This window comes from Trachypithecus francoisi, unplaced genomic scaffold (genome assembly GCF_009764315.1).
Source record: "Trachypithecus francoisi isolate TF-2019V2 unplaced genomic scaffold, Tfra_2.0 Lachesis_group13, whole genome shotgun sequence".
Classification (NCBI taxonomy): Eukaryota; Metazoa; Chordata; class Mammalia; order Primates; family Cercopithecidae; genus Trachypithecus; species Trachypithecus francoisi.
This window is the reverse complement of record NW_022681458.1, coordinates 116,276,460-116,296,983: the sequence shown is the minus strand read 5'-3', so window position 1 is coordinate 116,296,983 and position 20,524 is coordinate 116,276,460. Positions and strand designations below refer to the sequence as shown.

The 20,524-nt window shown below is 36.5% G+C and overlaps 1 long non-coding RNA gene across 1 annotated transcript in view; it reads left to right on the top strand.

The window, feature by feature from the left end:
• LOC117095277 overlaps window positions 1-16,303 on the top strand; it is a 100,204-nt gene extending 83,901 nt beyond the window's left edge. The window contains exon 3 of the long non-coding RNA XR_004441890.1: window positions 15,962-16,303. This is a non-coding gene — a long non-coding RNA (uncharacterized LOC117095277). The remainder of the gene's footprint in view (window positions 1-15,961) is intronic.
• The last annotated feature ends 4,221 nt before the right edge of the window (window positions 16,304-20,524 follow it).

The following is a 20,524-nucleotide window of genomic DNA, read 5'->3' as shown; positions in this document are numbered from 1 at the left end:
ATAGAATTACCATATTATCTAGCAATCCCACTTCTTGGTATATACACACATTAAAAGCATGATCTAGACAAAATATTTTCACACTCATGTTCGCTGCAACATTATTTACAAGAACTAAGAAGTAAAAGCAACCCAAATGTTGATTAACAAAAAGTGAATAAAGAAAATGTGTTATGTACGTGTGATCGAATATTATGGATCCTTAAAAAAGAAGGAAACCCTGTCACCTACGACAATGTAAATGAACCTCAAGGACGTTATGCTAAGTGAAATAAGCCATTTACAAAAGGACAGGTAAGGTAATAACGCATAGACCAGAAATTACTACTACACTTCTGTTAACTTTATTAAGTGTGTTCTGTAGCTTTATTTGTTCCTCCTTTCTTCTCATTGCCTTCCTTTATATTGTGTTGACTTTAGTAGTGACATGTTTTGTTGTTTTGTTTCGTTTTTTGAGATGGAGTTCCACTCTTGTTGCCCAGGCTGGAGTGCAATGGTGCCATCTCAGCTAACCCCAACCTCCACCTCCCTGATTCAAGCAATTCTCCTGTCTCAGTCTTTCAAGTAACTGGGATTACAGGCATGCCCCACCACACCCAACTAATTTTGTATTTTTAGTAGAGATGGTGTTTCTCCATGTTGGTCAGGCTGGTCTTGAACTCCCGACCTCAAGTGATCCGCCAGCCTCAGCCTCCCAAAGTGCTGGCATCACAGGTGTGAGCCACTGCTCCCAGCCCAACTTTCGTAGTAACATGTTTTGATTCCCTTCTCATTTATCTTTGTGTTTATTCTATAGATATTTTTCTTGTGGTCACCATTGCAATTGCATAAAACATCTTAAAGTCATAATAGTGTATTTTAAACTGATAACTTCAATCACAAACAACATTTTTTTTTGAAAAGATGATCATGAATGTCTGAGAAAGCCATTTATTGGTAAGTGCTTCCATTTCTTCTAGGTTGTCAATCGTATTCTTAATCTTTTATTCTTCTGCCTTCATTCACAAAGGATTTCAGGTGGCTTACATGTAATTCATGGAATAGTATAGTAAAATATAAATAGAATGTCAATTGACGTTTTCTAGGCAGCACTAAAGAAATTAAATCTCAAAGATCAAAATAATCTCACCACTGTGCATTTATCTACTGATTCATACAGTCTCATATTCAGGTAACATTCACGCAATCATATAGTTGGGTTACAACTCTTTTTCCCTACTTGGTCATGTTAATCTTTCTCAGGTTATAAGCTATGTTTTAGACCTGAAGCTTCAACCCCTGGGGGTCAGCCTGAAACCAGGGTTCACAGGAGCTGGCCTGGCACTGGAGTGGGCCTGGCACGTGGGTGCCCTGGAGCTTGGGTTATGGAGAAAGGCCTGGGGCCTAGGGCCATCCAGGTGCTGGGGCTGGCATAAAGCCTAGGTCCACACTCTGGGCTGACTGTGAGTCACAGAGACAGACCTGATTTATCCTGGGTCTGCTGGAGCCTGGGTTACTGGAGCTAGTTGAAGGGTGAAGCCATGATCCATAGGAATTGGATCAATACTGGACAAGCCTGAAGCTTATGTTCAGGGATGTCTACCTGGTATTTTACACCAGGGATGCTAATCTGGTACCAGGACAATGTGGAGTCTGAGGTCACAAGGGCTGTCCTTGCTTGGTGAGTTTAGATCCTGAATTCAAAGAGATGAGACAGGAAGATGAGTCTGAAGTTGCCACCTTGACGACTAGGGCTGTGGTGGCCTACTTAATGCTAGGATGGCCTTAAAGTCTGGGGCTGAGGTGCTATTCCCAGTGCTTATGGCAGTCTGAACCCTGGGGCCACTAGGGTCAGCCTGGCACTGGTAAAGATCTGGAGATCAAGTCTACTTGGCAGGCCTGGAGCCTGTGCTGTGGGATTCTGCCTGGAGCTGAGACATGCGTGGAAATTCAGTGTGCAGGTACCATACCTGGAGTATGGGGTCCCCGGGCTTGTCCTGGTCTGGAGGCGGAGTCCATGTGTACTAACCATGTGTACAACTACAGTTGCTGTGGGGCTCTACCTAATGCTGAGGTAGGCTTGAAGTCTATGGCTGCAGGGCTAGCCTGTTCTGGGGCAGTCTGGAGCCTAGGGCCACTGGGATTGACCTGCCATTGGGGTGGCTACACAAGCCTGGAGACTGAGGTTGTGGAATCCTTGTTGTTTCATTGGGCTGGGGCCATGGGTCACTGTCCACCACTGTCTTTTACTGGGATGGGTCCAGTTTCAGGGTCTGAGACAAAATCTGGTGCTCATTTTCCTCTTGTTCTCTAATTCAGAGGGTATCACTCTCCACACTGTGCTGCCTGGGGCTGGAAGAGGGATGATGGGAGTTCTGTAAAACAGTCATTCCTCCTCTCTTCCATGCATCTATTTTCAGTTCCGTGTTACAGCAGGTGCTGAAATCTCCCATCTGAATTTCATAGCTCTTGGGAAGGTTTTTGCATGCATGGATGGTTGTTCAAATTGATGTTTCTGCAGGGGCATGAGTTCTGGGGAGTCCTATTCTACCATCTTGCTGATGGCCAACCTACGTTTAACTTTCTGAAGCATCTCCAAGCTATTTTCCACAGCAGCTGAAGCATTTTATACCTCTACTAGAAATGTACAAGGGCTCTGATCACCCTATATCCTCACTAATGCTTGTCAGTTTTCTTTTTTTAAAAAATCGCCATCCTAGGCATGTAAAATGGTACTTCATTGTGTTTTGATTTGCATCACTAATAACTAATGAGTATCTTTGCTTATGTGCTTGTCCATTTGTATATCTTCTTTGGAGACATAGCTGTTCAATCCCTTTGGCCATTTTCAATAGATTTTTTTGTCTTTGTATTAGTTATAGGAATTCTTTATATGTCCTAGATATTAGACCTTTATCAGATGTAATATTTGAAAATATTTCTTTCCATTTTGTAGGTTATCTCTTTTTTTTTTTTTTTTTTTTTTAATTTTTTATTTTTATTTTTATTTTTATTTATTATACTTTAAGTCTAGGGTACATGTGCATAACGTTATATCATGTATAAACTCCCCAATGCAATCCTCCTCCTCCCCCTCCCCATGAAGGCCCCAGTGTGTGATGTTCCCCTTCCCGAGTCCAAGTGATCTCATTGTTCAGTTCCACCTATGAGTGAGAACATGCGGTGTTTGGTTTTCTCTTCTTGTGATAGTTTGCTAAGATGATGGTTTCCAGCTGCATTGCATGTCCCTACAAAGGACGCAAACTCATCCTTTTGATGGCTGCATAGTTTCATGGTGTATATGTGCCACATTTTAATCCAGTCTGTCACAGATGGACATTGGGTTGATTCCAAGTCTTTGCTATTGTGATAGTGCCGCAATAAACATACGTGGCATGTGTCTTGTAGTAGAGTAATTTATAATCCTTTGGGTTATAACAGTAGTGGGATGGCTGGTTCATATGGTACATCTAGTTCTAGATCCTTGAGGAATCGCCATACTGTTTTCCATAATGGTTGAACTAGTTACAATCCCACAAACAGTGTAAAAGTGTTCCTATTTCTCCACATCCTCTCCAAAATCTATTGTTTCCTGACTTTTAATGATTGCCATTCTAACTGGTGTGAGATGGTATCTCATTGTGGTTTTGATTTGCATTTCTTGATGGCGAGTGATGACGAGCATTTTTTCATGTGTCTGTTGCTGTATGGATGTCTTCTTTTAGAAATGTCTGTTATATCCTTTCCCACTTTTTGATGGGGTTGTTTGTTTTTTTCTTGTATATTTGTTTGAGTTCTTTGTAGATTCTGGATATTAGCCTTTGTCAGATGAGTAGGTTGCAAAAATTTCTCCATTCTGTAGGTTGCTGTTCACTCTGATGGTAGTTCTTTTGCTGTGCAAAAGCTCTTTAGTTTAATGAGATCCCATTTGTCAATTTTGGCTTTTGCTGCTGTTGCTTTTGGTGTTTTGACATGAAGTCCTTGCCATGCCTATGTCCTGAATGGTACTACCTAGATTTTCTTCTAGGGTTTTTTGGTATTAGGTCTAACATTTAAGTCTCTAATCCATCTTGAATTAATTTTCGTATAAGGGGAAGGAAAGGATCCAGTTTCAGCTTTCTACTTGTGGCTAGCCAATTTTCCCAGCACCATTTATTAAATAGGGAATCCTTCCCCCATTTCTTGTTTTTGTCATGTTTGTCAAAGATCAGATGGCTGTAGATGTGTGGTATTATTTCTGAGGACTCTGTTCTGTTCCACTGGTCTATTTCTCTGTTGGGTACCAGTACCATGCTGTTTTGGTTACTGTAGCCTTGTAGTATAGTTTGAAGTCAGGTAGCGTGACGCCTCCAGCTTTGTCCTTTGACCTAGGATTGTCTTGGCAATGCGGGCTCTTTTTTGGTTCATATGAACTTTAAAGCAGTTTTTTCCAATTCTGTGAAGAAACTCATTGGTAGCTTGATGGGGATGGCATTGAATCTATAAATAACCTTGGGCAGTATGGCCATTTTCACGATATTGATTCTTCCTATCCATGAGCATGGTATGTTCTTCCATTTGTTTGTGTCCTCTTTGATTTCACTGAGCAGTGGTTTGTAGTTTCCTTGAAGAGGTCCTTTACATCCCTTGTAAGCTGGATTCCTGTATTTTATTCTCTTTGAAGCAATTGTGAATGGAAGTTCATTCTGACTTGGCTCTCTGCTTGTCTGTTACTGGTGTATAAGAATGCTTGTGATTTTTGCACATTAATTTTGTATCCTGAGACTTTGCTGAAGTTGCTTATCAGCTTAAGGAGATTTTGGGCTGAGACGATGGGGTTTTCTAAATATACAATCATGTCATCTGCAAACAGGGACAATTTGACTTCTTCTTTTCCTAACTGGATACCCTTGATTTCTTTCTCTTGCTGATTGCCCTAGCCAGAACTTCCAACACTATGTTGAATAGGAGTGGTGAGAGAGGGCATCCCTGTCTTGTGCCAGTTTTCAAAGGGAATTTTTCCAGTTTTTGCCCATTCAGTATGATATTAGCTGTGGGTTTGTCGAAATAGCTCTTATTATTTGAGGTACGTCCATCAATACCGAATTATTGAGTTTTTTTAGCATAAAGGGCTGTTGAATTTTGTCAAAAGCCTTTTCTGCATCTATTGAGATAATCATGGGTCTTGTCTTTGGTTCTGTTTATATGCTGGATTACGTTTTGATTTGCGAATGTTGAACCAGCCTTGCATCCCAGGGATGAAGCCCACTTGATCATGGTGGATAAGCTTTTTGATGTGCTGCTGAATCCGGTTTGCCAGTATTTTATTGAGATTTTGCATCGATGTTCATCAGGGATATTGGTCTAAAATTCTCTTTTTTGTTGTGTCTCTGCCAGGCTTTGGTATCAGGATGATGTTGGCCTCATAAAATGAGTTAGGGAGGATTCTCTTTTTCTATTGATGGAATAGTTTCAGAAGGAATGGTACCAGCTCCTCCTTGTACCTCTGGTAGAATTCAGCTGTGAATCCATCTGGTCCTGGACTTTTTTCGTGGGTGCTATTAATTGTTGCCTCAATTTCAGAGCCTGTTATTGGTCTATTCAGGGATTCAACTTCTTCTGGTTCAGTCTTGGGAGAGTGTAAGTGTCCAGGAAATTATCCATTTCTTCTAGATTTTCTAGTTGATTTGCGTAGAGGCATTTATAGTATTCTCTGATGGTTGTTTGTATATGTAGGTTATCTCTTTACTTTTGTGATAATGTTCTTTGATGCACATTTAAAAAATTTTTTAGGTAATATAACTTATCTATGTTCTTTGTTGCCAGGCTTTTGGTTTCACATATAACAATCAATTGCCAAATCCAAGGTCATGAAGTGACCCCTATATTTTATCTAAGACTTAAAAAGTTTTAGATATTTATCTAGGTGATATCCAGTTGAATAACTGTTATATGTAGTCAACTTCATATTTTATACGTTGGATATCCAGTTGCACAATACCATTTCTGAAAAGACCATTCTGTCTCTCAGTGAATAGAATTGACAACTTTGCCAAGTATTAAATGACCATAAACACGATTTTTTTCTGGACACTCAGATGTTCCATGTTATGTCCATCTTTATGCCAGTACCACAATCTTTTGATTACAGTAGCTTTTTGGTAAGTTTTGAGAAGAAAATGTGAGTTCTTCAAATTTGTTCTTTTTCAAGACAGTTTTGGTATTTGGGACATGTTGCGACTTCATATGAATTTCAACATTAACTTCCATTTGGGAGGAATAAGGCCATTGTGATTTTCATAGGGATTGCATTAATTGGTAGATCACTGGGAAGTATAGTTATTTTAATATTAACTATTTCAATTAATGAACACAGATATATTTTCATGTATATTTCTTTCAGGAATGTTTTGTAGTCTTCAGTGTATAAATCTTTCCTCTCAATGGTAAAATTTATTTCTAGTTATTCTTTTGGGTACTACTTTAAATAGAAATTCTTAATTTCATCCTTTAGATTGTTCATTGCTTATGTATAGAATCACAATTGATTTTTATTGTACCTTCCAGGCTTTCTAAAGTCGTTTGTGAATTTATATTCGTGCATTTTATATATGTGTATATTCTTTGACATTCTCTGCATTTAGCATACTGGCATTTACAAGTAGAGGTACTTCTTTCCTTCCAATTTGACTGCCTTGTAATTCCTTTTCCTGCTTAAATGCTCTGGCTAGAACACTCTGCAGGATGTCAAACAGAAGTCATAAAAATCAGCATCCTTGTCTTGTTTCCGATTTTAGTACTAAAGATTTCTGGTCTTCTCCCACTGGCTATGATGCTAGCTGTTGGCTTTGCATATATACCCTTTGTCATATGGGAGAATTTACTTTAAATTTTTGTACATTGAGTATTTTTTTTAATCATGAATGGATGTTGGATTTTTGTCATGCTTTCCTATTAATGTGGTATATTAATTTGATTATCATATACAGACCTACCCTTTCATTCCTGGGATAAATCACATTTGGTCATCATGTATAATACTTTTAATATGCTCTGATTTGACTTGCTATTATGTGTGATGCTGTGATGGAATTTGCACATATATACATATGTATATTTGTTTGTTCATTTATTCATTTTCTTGCTTGTGATGTTTATTCCTTCCTCCCATCCCCTGGCTTTAGTAACAGGCTAATGTTGGCTTCATAGGAAGTATTCCCTTCTCTTCTATTTTTTGAAAAATTTTGAGAATTGGTTTGAATAAATGTGGTTTGAATAAATGTTTGTTAGAATTTCACCAACAAAGCCATCAATCTGATATTTTTTCTTGTGAGCATTTTTAAATATGGGTTCAATCTGCTGACTGTAGTTCTGTTCAGATGTTCTATATTTTCTTGAATCAGTTTTGTAATTTATGTGTTTCTATGTATTTTTCCATCTCATTTGTCGACCTACAGTTGTTCACAGCATCACATTATAATCCCATTGTATCTGTAAGGTCAGCAGTTATGTCCCTCCATTCAGCTCTGATTTTATTTAAGTTAAAGAAACAGCTTTTGTTTTCATTGATTCTATTGTTTTTTCCCGTCTTTATTTCATCTGTCTCTACTCTGATCTATTTCCTTCCTTCATCTACCTCTGGGTCTAGTTTATGCTTCTTCTTCATTAATGTAGGTGTTCACAGCTATTGCACTTGATCACTTTTGGTATACTGTGCTTTTGTTTGCATGGTCTCCACATATTTTCTAATTTCCTTTGTGATTTCTACATCAATACATGTTTAAAAGTGTGTTTTTAAATTTCCCTGCATTTATGAATTTTCCAAGTTTTCCTTATCACTAAGTTTTAGCTTTATTCCATTCTGTTTAGAAAAGATATTTTGTATAATTTCTGTATTTTACAATTTGAGACTTGTTTTGTGGCCCCATATATGATCTGTTCCAGAGAACAACTCATGTGCCTCAAAAAGAATGAAAATTATGCTTTTGTTGGTGGGTTATTCAATATGTCTGTTAGGTCTTGCTGATATGTTGTTCAAATTCTCAATTTTCTATCTTGTGTCTAGATGATCTATCCACTTTATCATTTTCTCCATTAAACATATTTCTTTAAATGTTTAATTTCTTTTTTTTGATTTCTCATCTCTTTTGTCTTGCCTTTTTAAGTATTTTCTTAGTGGTTACCATGTGGATTACAATCAACATCCAAATTTATAACAAACATATGAAAACTTTGCCCCTATTCAGCCTCATCCTGTCTGTAAGTTACTACTTCATAAATTTTATCTTCATATACTATGTGTAAATTAACATGGATTTATATATTTCATGCATTATTTTTTATATCATGTAGAAAATAAGAGGAGTTGCAAACAAAAAATACAGTACTGTCATTTATATTTACAACTACGGTTACCTGTCTAACATTCTTACCTTTTCCATATGTCTTTGCATACTGGAGTACTTGAGTTCATCTTGAAGGATTCACTTTAGCATTTTTGTAGGGAAGGTCTACCAGAAAATCATTTCCTCAACTTTTGGGTATTTGAAGAGTAGTTTTACTGAACATAGAATTTTTGGCTGGCTTTACTGTTTTTCTTTCAATACTTTAAATATTTTGTTCTAAAGTTACTGAAATTAGCTGTTAGTCCTATTGAGGACCCCTTGTATGTAAAATTTGCTACTTGCTTGTTTTCAATATTTTATCTTTTCAAAAATTGGATCATGGTTTATGTCTGGGATCTTTATGAGTTGGTCCTATTTGGAGTTTAAGTTCTTGAATGTGTAGCTCATACCCTCCCATCAAACTTGCGAAGTTTTCAGTGACTATTTCTTTAATCTGTCCTGACTTCATAATTCTAATTCCTATTTCCAAATTCACTAATTCTTTCTTCTGCCTTCAGAAAGCTGCTGTTGAATTATTTTACTAGTTTTTAATTTAAACGATTTTACTTTTTGGCACTAGAATTCATCTTTGGATCCTTTTTAATTATTTCTTCTTTATTAATATTTTACTTCTTTAGACATGACTTTCCCAGTTTTCTTCAGTTTTTTAGCCATGACTTCCTTTAGCCTATGAAGCATTTTTCAGATAGTTAATTTAAAGGTTCTATCTACTAATTCCAGTGTCTGTGCTTCCTCACAACCAGCTGTCTTTTTCCCCCCATGTGAATAGACCGTACTTCCTTTTTCTTTTTATGCCTTGTGATTTTTAAAAAAACACAACTGTGGAGTTTGAATATTTAAAGGTAGCAACTCCGGGATTAGATTCTCCTCATAACACTGTGCAGTTTGAATATTTACATGTGGTTAACTCTGGAATTAGATTCTCCTCATTCCCCTAGGTTTGCTGATGTTAATGTTTTAGGGCAATACTTGTCCATTTGGTGAGTTTTCCAAACTATTTTTGCAAAGATTGTATTCCTTATGCTGTGTAGTTACTGAAGTCTATGTTTCGTTATCTCAGCAGCAAGCAAGTGACCGGACAGAGGTTTTTCTTTTTTGTTTAAATGCCTCTGGAGTTAAAAGATAATCCTACTCTCCTAATTTGTGCAGAGTAGCTCTGAGTTGTGTTACTTCAATACCAAGCCAGACTACCCAGGACTGTGCCTTAATGTTAATATTTTGCTTTTGTGGAGCCCACAATTATCCCAAAGGTGCAAAAGCAAAATATCAAGATTCCAAAAACAAAGCTGATTCTGTCAGTGTTTGCAAGGCGATGGTAGTTTGAATCAGCGGACCTAGTATTCAGATACCTTACTCTGCCATTCCCAAGATATCACTATCCGTCTGATTATCTCAAGCTCTAAGGCTTGCCACTTCTCTCTCTCTCTCTCTGAAGCATGAGACCCTGCTTGTGGGAGGCAGTGTACATAAAAAACTAGATAAAATAATTTGAGATAATGGCTAATTCATAGATCAGCAGTAGCATTTCCACATAGTAGGATAAGCTAAAGTATGACCTAGGAATACTAGGCTCACATGCACAGAGCAATTTATTTGCATTACTCTAGTAAGTTTCACTTGTCAATTGTAGAGATGCCTGGAAATGTGTTTTTGAGAACTGGAATATCATTATTATGCTTTAATTTCTATTTTGTAGAAATCTTGATATCCATTATGTTTTTGAGAGTCACAAAATGGTTAGAAATAAGTAAATATATATATATATATATAGTGTGTCTATATATATAGGAAATGTTGATACCCATTATATTTTTGAGGGTTAGAGAGAAGTACATATATATACTACCACATTTGGAAATAAGTTCCATATATAGAGAGAGTATATATATTTACTAAGGCACCTGGTTTCTAGATCTATTTTAGTAAAATAAATAAATTGAAAGAAGGCATAAGAAGTGAAGGATCGCTTATAAGGCAAATTAGAAGCAAATACCAAGGTCAATTTTATCCTTCTGTAGTAATATACATGATTTGCACTGAATAGATCTATATAGGATTACATATCTACCTCACCGTAGGTATAGAAAAAGACTCCAGAAAATGAAAATTGTTATGTATATTCACCCTGAAAATGTTGAGGCAATGTGTATCCCCAAAGTAAGAGAGTACTGACTACTTTCAACTCTCCACTAGAAACGTCTGACTCTTGTCCAACTGTGAATAGTTAATTCAAATAATATAAATTTGTTTTTAATTTTAAAAATGTGGCATATGTACAAAATAATTTGTATACCGTGTACATTTAAACAAATACCTGTGCCATAGCTTGAAGAAAACAATAAAATTTATATTTACTCTTAAAACAGGGATATTTAAGTCTTAAAAATTATATCTTTATAGCCTCTAAACAAAACTTAGTATTTTCTTCAATTATAAATTTAAGACTAAAAATATAAATGACACCAATAGAAACTAAAAATGTTTTTATGGTCAATTGATGTTTTTCCAGATATCTAAAACCCTCATTTATATTCATGACTTCTACACCATTGCAGTAGTTATATTATAGTCTGGGCTGGAATGCACGTCATCAGAGTTATCTGGCCTCTTCTTACGCACACAGGCACTGCAAAGCCATTAGCCACCATTCAGGGAAAGCTGCAGGTCCTCACATTGGTGATTGAGACACCTAAGCTTCGTTCAGTATTTCCTGTTTACAACTGTATGATCAGTATTTGTAAAGAGGTGAGAGAAGTGAGACAGTTCAAATGAGAATTCTAAAACTTCCGAGGTGACATTTCACGATTAAGGTCTTCACTGCTTAAAAACCTTTTCTGGAAGCATTCTATAAAACTACTTACCAGATTGCAAAGAAAAGAAGTCCTAAAACATTGGAAAACCCTTAATAAAGACATGTGTCCTGCCAAAATTTTCAAATTGGTTGATGGCCTGGAAAAGTGAATCATTTTTCAAATGACACTGTGTTCCCACTGATATACTTCCAAGTTTTATGTATTTTCTAATCTAGATAACTCTGAAATTGTTCATCAAGGTACTGCAGCTTCACTACTCCCTTTCTATGGTGGCCACGTCCTTTAAAAAACATGATGATGATTATTTTTTGAGACGGGGTCTCTGTCACCCAGGCTAGAGTGCAGTGGCACGAACACAGCTCACTGCAGCCTTGACTTCCTGGAGCCAAGCAGTCCTCCCGCCTCATCATCCTAAGTAGCTGAGACTACAGGTGTGTATCACCACACCTGACTAATTTTTACAAATTATGTAGAGACTAGATCTTGCCATTTTTCCCAAGCTGGTCTTGAGCTCCGTCTCAAGCTATCCTTCTGCCTTGGCCTCCAAAGTGCTGGGATTACAGATGTGAGCCCGCATGCCTGGCCTTCAAATCTATATATTATTACTCTTTAGGTGTATGCTGATGCGATAAGAGAAAATTATACCTCTTGCATGTCCATTTTCAAAACTACTAAAAGACTCAACATTTTAAGTCAACATTTTAAAGGCAGATAAAGAATGTTGCTTAAAGTTATGATTAATAACAAAAAATATCAAGTGGAAATGAATGCTTCTGCTTCTTGTCACAGATGGAGCTCCTATACTACTTGAAAAATCTTCTCACCTTTTCTACCTTAGCAGGAAATCAAGCTCCTCATATTATTGCTTTTTACAGAGATAGGCATTGGCATTAGAGATTTTTGTCAACATCCATAAAAGTCATCAGCTTTAGTATGTTAAAAATATTTTTTTCAGGCCAGTTGCAGTGGCTCACACCTGTAATCCCAGCACTTTAGGAGGCCACGGCCAGTGGATCGTCTGAGGTCAGGAGTTTGAGACAAGCCTGGCCAACATGGCAAAACCTCGTCTCTACTAAAATACAAAGAATTAGCTGGGGGTGTTGGTGCACACTTGTCATCCCAGCCACACGGGAAGCTAAGACAGGAGAATCGCTTGAACACAGGAGGTGGAGGTTGCAGTGAGACAAGATCACACCATTGCACTCCAGCCTGGGCCACAAGAGTGAAACTCCATCTCAAACAAATTTTTTTTTTCAAAAATGTGAACAGAATACATAGTGCTTCACCATCTCTCTCACACACACACACCCACACGCATTAACTTTTTTGTTTTCAAGACGTCTCATTTGGACTAAAAGTTCTAGTGCAAATCTTATTTGGACCTGTCATGTGTGTCCTTTTTAAGGAAAAAAAAACTCACTGAATAAATACTATCTCTATATGAGATGTTTAAAGGCCATGTAAAGGCACAGCAACAAGGAAGACAGACTTTGCCAGAAGTCAGATCTAACAGCACCTGGATCTGGACTTCCTACCTCCAGAACTGTGAGAAAATACATTTCTGTCATTTAAGCCACCCAGTCCATGGTATTTTGTTATGGCATATCTACCTCACTAGCACAACTTCTAAGGCAAAGCAAGGTGCGGGACCCTCCTCTAAACAGACATCATGGCTTTTAAGAAAACTACTACCATAAGTGATAGGGCAATAAATTAGCTACATTGAAAAAATACGTAAATAGTAGGTGGATATGCCTCCCAAAACACCATGTGTGTCAATTCTAAATTAGGTTAATGACATACATTTTATATTATTTTTTGATACGGGATTTCATTTTGTCACCCAGTCTGCAGTGCGGTGGCACAATCTTGGCTCAGTGCAACCTCTGCCTCCCAGGTTCAAGCAATTATCCTGCCTCAGTCTCCCCAGTAGCTGGGATTATAGGCGTGTGTCACCCGCCTAGCTAATGTTTTGTATTTTTAGTAGACATGGGGTTTCACCATGTGGGCCAGGCTGGTCTCAAACTCCTGACCTCAAGTGATCTGCCCACCTCAGTCTCTCAAAGTGCTGGGATTACAGGCATGAGCCACTCTGCCCAGCCAATGACATAAATTTTAAAAGCATAATTTAAAGACTTTTTTTTTTTTTTCTGAGACAGTCTTGTTCTGTTGCCCAGGCTGGAGTGCAGTAGCATGATCAGGGCTCAATGCAACCTCTACCTCCAGAACTCAGGCAATCCTCCTGCCTCAGCCTCCCCAGTAACTGGGACTACAAGTATACACCACCACACCTGGCTAGTTCTTGTATTTTTTATAGAGATGGGGCTCTCACCATGTTGCCCATGCTTGTCTTGAACTCCTGTGCTAGATCAATCCTGCCACCATGCCCAACCAATTTAAAGCCTTTTACATGAATATAAGAGGTAGGGAATAGAAAGTGTCCCATATAATATTAAAGATTTTGTTGAGGGTATTATCTATGTTGTACCATTATTTTCATATAAATATAAGAAAATGCTATGCTCAAGATCTTTTCAATACACATAGCTGAGAGATGATTAGTATTCAGGGAACCTAACAAAACTGCAAATCATTATAAAAATACTAAAAACACATATTACTGATGGGATGGGTCTCTTAATTTGATTTGAGCAGGGTTAACAAAATCAGCCACAAGAAAGTACATGGAAAATGTTTTGTTACTTAGGTTGAGGTTTGAGGTTACTCACCTGCCTTTTTCAGCATATCCAATATTTGGTTCCAACTAAAAGATGGCGTATTTGGGTATTTATTTAAAATACAAAAATCATCAATGCAGAAAATTGGCAAGAATACCAAAAAATATTGTACAACATTCTTACAGTATAGTCTTACATTCTTAGGAAGAATATCAACAAACTGTTGATGAATATATAAATTAGAAAATCTAATGGGGAGAATAATTTGGCAACATATCAGAAATTTCACTTAGGCATATTCTAGTAACTAGGCTGTCTACAGATGTGCACAATTACAAGAATAGTTATTGTACTGTCCAACAAATTGGAAACATATAAAAGATCATTTATAACACTGCTTCAGTGATATAAGATGAGTCAACCCAGACTACATTTGTTAACATGGATAAATTTCAAAACATAAGGTAAAAATCAGCAGAATGCATCATCTCTTACTAAATATATCATTTTAATTCTATATGTATAATTAAAAATGTGCATGAGTATGCACATGTCATGGAAAATATGCATGTGGTATAAAACAAAAATTTCTTGAAGTGATTCCCTCTGAGGAGGAAGGGAGGCATCAAAACTATGCCTAGCATCTGAAAAAATTATACCTGTTAATATATTGACCAAGAAGGTGAAGTACATCTTAACATTCATTATTTCCCTACAATTTTTGTCTCATTTTTGAGTTTTTTAAAGATTACATCATCCACTTCATAGATTACATTTTGTGAACCTAAGATATCACCTGTCATCAAAAACAAAGATTTACCTTTTATAGATGACATTTTTAAAAAGTCTGAAAAAGCTAGGAAGTTAGATTTTAAATACATATACAATTGACTCTTAAACAATCAAAGGGTTAGAGCTCACTCCCTGCACAGTTGAAAATCTATGTATAACTATTAACTCTCCAGCCACTAATAGGCTACTGTAACCAGAAATCTTGCCAATAACATAAACAGTAAATAAACACATTTTGTATGTTATAGATTGTATACTATGGTTATGGTAAACTAGAGAAAATATACTTATCATTAAATGGAAGTTGATTATCATAAAGGTCTTCATCCTTGCCATATTCACAATGAGAAGGCAGAGGAGGAAGTGTTGGTCTTGCTGTTTCATGGGTAGCAGATACAGAATAAAATAGGCAAGTAGTGGACCCACACAGTTCAAACTTATATTGTGTAAGAGTCAACTAGATTTATATTAATAGATTTATATTAATATACATCCATAGATTATACATACAATGTTCATTATGTGTGCATTCATATTCATTCTTATTAATTTTAACTTTTATCTCATAGAGCCACGTCCTAACAAGGGGACTTGCACCAAAAATGATAGAACAAAAGTATTTACCTATCAGAATTTTCCAATAACTTTTAAACATTACAATAGAAACCCATTCAGAAAATTAAATTTGATGTAATTAGGTAGTTACTGAAAATGAAATCTTCAGTTCTATTCCTGGCAGCAATTCATTCATCTGAAATGATTTTTAAAACCACATCCTTGTCTTTGCCTTTTTTTGAGCTATGTGGATTGATTCCATTGGGTTTCCTTCCCAGTCTGCAGCCTCTCTATAGTCATCTAGTCATGGGTGTTATTTGCATCAGAATGAGATCAAGCTATGTATTCATGATAATCTGGAGAAAAGTGAGGGCATCCTCTGGGTGTTATCAGAAAAGTTGGAGGCAGCCCTGGCTCCTATGCATTGTGAGATATTCTCCTCAATTTTGAGTTTCCTAGAATTAATAGCCTCTGTTTTAGTGAAAGAAAGATGGTGCTCAATACACTTGATAAATGTCTACATAGTGAGGATGAACATTTTGACCTGTATAGAAATTGAAAAGGAAACATGCTTTTGAGAGAATATCCAGCAGCTATTGACTGAAAAAAAATTTCTCTTGCAGTGGAAATGACATTTTTTTTTTTTACTGTGTATGTGTGTGTTTTGAAAATATTTCTGTATTGTGAGTTTGTGTTGTTATGGATTATTTATTTTATGATTTTGCTTTTCATGATATCACAGTGCTTTTTATCATAACAGCATTTCACACCAATCACTTTGAAACTGAGGACTCGAATTCCACCATGTCAAAGATGAAGAGATGAAATGTGCAAACTGCCTGACAAGAGGCAGAGATCTGTGCACCAAGAAATGATACTCACTACTCACTTCGTGAACCAGATGCATAAAATTACAGCTTCCATGGCAGTGCTGGGCATTTGGGGCAATTTGTCCACAAAGGAATCTCAGATCAGCATCTTTAATAAAACTCATGTCTCCCCTGTTGGTCTGTACCTCATTATACTGTAATCCTAAGATTCAATTCTATACAAATGCATATAGATCTAAACTCAAGTTTTATAATGGTATCCTATTTCTATGTACTACACTATAACCATATGTATAGCCTTACAAGTATACTTTGAATATCAAGGCAGTGTATCTACTCTAAAATCTTCTCCACATAACTGCACAGAGTTAAAGATTTGAAAGGGTCTGGCTAGAACTACGTGCTTTACTAACTTAATTTTGTATATGTACGTTCTTCATTTGTGACACACTATCAGATGGCTGTCCTTTAAATGCAAAATATATCTTAAATAGCACATAATTATTTTATTCTTCTTCAGGGTCTGTATGATGGTTAATGTTATGTGTCAACTTGACTGGACCACCAGCCATTCAGATATTTTATCAAATGTCATCAACATTTATCTGTTATTATAGATAAATTTTAAAACGTATCATATAATCCTTAATACACCATCACTGTGAGCTGAGACTTTCTGCTAGTGTTTAGGGTAGATTAACAACATAAATATGTGGCTAAAATTTGAGAAGCATTTTTCTTGATTCAATATTTTTCCTCATACACATTTGCGTTAATCCAAGTAATCTCAGTTTTAAAAAGGTACTAACTTTGTTACTTTTTCAACGTTTTTTGAGAAAACACTAAAAGACAATTCATTTTTGTGAATTCTAATTTTCATGTAAACCAAAGACTTAAATTTAGAATACAGTCAAATCTGACTAATGCTGAGTAACTTGGGGAGAGATTTGATCTTTAAAAATTCAGATTAAAAATAATTGTAAAACCAAAAGAAGGTAAGTAATACTCATAGGACAGTCACACAAACCCCAGCAGCAGAATATACATTCTTCAAGGAAACAGTGAACATGTAATATGATAGATTGCTTTCTGAGCCATAAAACAGGTCTCAGTATTTTAAATTTACGTACATAATACAAGGCTTTGTTATATGCCTTCGGGGGAAATATTGTAATGTAGACAGTAAATAACATAGCATTAAATAAGAAAACATGTCAATTTCTAATCTTCAACTAAAGCAGTGCTTCGAGACACAGATTACAGATTTGAACATTTTTAAAGAAATAGAGCTCATGTTAATTAGAAAACTATTAAATTACAATTAAACAATAAAATAAAAAACAGAAGAATGGGAAGATCGGTAAAGTTGATAAGCCAGGCTGATTAAAAAATGTGAGGAGAAACCACAAATATCAGGAAAAAGGAACATGGCATCACTGCAGTTCTTATCAGCGTTAAAGATGTCTGTCAATAAAGTCCAAATTTTAGATGCAATGGCAACTATCTTAAATGACAGCAACTACCAGCCTCACTTAAAAGGTAATCTATAACCTAAATAGCTGTATATCAAAGTAAACAGTGACATGTGATGGAAGAAATTAGAATTTTAGGTAAAACATTCATACAAAGAAAACTCCAGTTTCAGATGATATCCCTGGGAAATTCCACCAAACATTGAAGGAAGAAACGTTTCCAATTTTACAACTTTGGCAGAAAATAGAGTTGCAGAAAGCATTTTCAAACTCATATGAGGCCAACATTATCCTGACACTGAAACCAAAGATATAAGAAAAGTGCACAGCAACATGTTTCATAAAAATAAATACAAAACTTTGTTAAGAAAATTAAATCCACTGATACATAAAAAGATAATGCATCATGATTAATTGTAAGAATGCAAGGCTATTTAAATAATCATACCATTAAATTAATGAAGAAAAATACATAACAGTAATCTCAAGCATTTAACAGAATTGAATCTCCATTTATGGTAAAATTCTCAGTAAACTAAGAATATAAGCAAAATTTCTCAACCTGATAAAAGGCATATACGATAAAACATTTAATGATTAAAACTGAATGCTTTTCCTCTAAGATCAAAAATGCAGAAAGGATGTCTGTTTTTACCTCATCTATTAAACATTACATTGGAGAATGTATGCAATAAAGTAGGAAAAAAGTTCATCACACATTAGAAAGCAAAGATTAAATCTGTGTTTAGAGGTGGCATGATTGTCTATGCAGGAAATCTTAGGAATCTACCAAAAAAAAAAGTAACTAGTACCTGTGTCTAGCAAGTTTGGAAGATATGGAGTATTTGTATATATAAGCAACAAATAATTAGAAAGTACAGTAGTATTAAAATACATACTATTTAGCAATAAATTGAACAAAAGGTGTAAAAGGCCTCTAAACTGATAAAATTGTTAAGATTTCTAAGAATATAGAGCTATATCAAACTGATTGATCAAAAAATGTGACATTATGTTACTTGTCCCCAAAATATCTACAGATTCAATGCAATTTTAATTGGTATTTCATCAGGCTTTTGCATAGAAATTGTCAAGATGATTATAAAATTTACATGGAATTTCAAAAGACAAAGTCTGGGAAAAACTACCTTGAAAGATAAAAAATTTCAAGGATTTATTCTTGTTTTGAATTATTGATAGTTGCAGCAAGTTGGATAAATCTCAAAATAGCTATGCTTTGTGAAGCCAGATCCAAAAGTATATGCACTGTAAACACCATTTACATAACCTTCTAGAAAATGAAAACTATATGAAATAAAGCAGACCAGGGACTGCCAGAGGAAGGATGGGCCAGGCGCAGTGGCTCACGCCTGTAATCCCAGCACTTTGGGAGGCCGAGACAGGCGGATCACAACGTCAGAAGCTGGAGACCAGCCTGGCCAACATGGTGAAACCCCATCTCTACTGAAAATACAAAACAAATTAGCTAGGCATGGTGGCGCATGCCTGTAATCCCAGCTACTCAGGAGGCTGAGACAGGTGAATTGCTTGAACTCGGGATGCAGAGGTTTCAGTGAGTCGAGATCCCACCATTGCACTCCAGCCTGGGAGACAGAGAGAAACTCTGTCTCCAAAAAAAAAAAAAAAAAAAGAGGATTGACACAGGCATATGAGAAAACTTTGAGGGATGCTTAAATATGTTAATTAGCTTGATTGTGCAGAAGTTCTCATCAGTGCAGGCAGTCCTTGCTTGGCAGGGTAGGAAAACTTCTGCATATCAGGACTGAATTCTTACATGTCAAGGTTCCATGGTAACAATGCACAACATTTTCACTTTGCACAGTGACAAAGGAAGGAAGCTTTTCACTACTCTCCACTATCACCATATCCTACAAGGAGAGGTGGCCTCAAATATATAGTTAATTATATGTGACTTATACTAAAATAAAACTGAGACATTGTTTTACTTATCTTTTTGATGAGTATCAAATTAGCTACACCTTTAAAGACAATTTTCTCTCACATAAATATATACCTCTTATGCCATTATTTTTCAAATACTAGTAGCTTCTTAAATCTGCATACCCCTGCATATCATCCAGAAACCATCTAGATCAACAAACAGCACAAATATAACCATTCGTAAGAGAGAAATAATATTACAGCTCTGAATTACATGTGTGTAATGAACATCTCAAACCAACAGAGAGAGACAGCTGCATGGGCAGTGCAGAAGTGGGTTTTATGAAGATTTCTGAGGAGGAGGAAAGTCATACCATAAAAGGGGAAATATTACAGTCTGAGACCAGGGTGATTGGACTGGCCACAGGAAAATAGAAAGGAAGTGATTTAACTTTTGCAGAAGGAAGAGGTAGTTTGGAAGGAACAGGCTTCCCTTGGAGCCTTGGTGGTGATAAGAAAGAAAGAAGTAACTGATGAAAATTAAGCTTTATATATAAACAGGAGAGGATTACTGCAAAATCAATCCTCTACCAATAGGGCAACGATAAATTAAAGAAGCATCATTCTAAGAGAAGACACTTTAACACAAAAGCCGGTCAAATCTTTAACCCTTTTTTATGTTGAAACAGCTGCCACTGTATCTAAAAAAGAAAAACAAAAAACATTTAAAACTAAATAATGACTGGGGGGCACACCCAAGATGACCGAATAGGAACAGCTCTAGCCTCCAGCTCCCAGAATGAGTGACACAGAAGACGGGCAATTTCTGCATTTTCAACTGAGGTACCGGGTTCATCTCACTGGGGTGTGTCAGACAGTTGGCGCTGGTCCATGGGTGCAGCCCGACCAGCAAGAGCTGAAGCAAGGTGAGGCATCGCCTCACCTGGGAAGCCCAAGGGGTAAGGGAATTCCTTTACCTAGCCAAAGGAAACTGAGACACACAATTCCTGGAAAATCAGGTAACTCCCACCCTAATACTGCACTTTACCAAGGGTCTTAGCACACCAGAAGATTACATCCCACATCCGGCCCAGAGGGTCCCATGCCCATGGAGCCTCC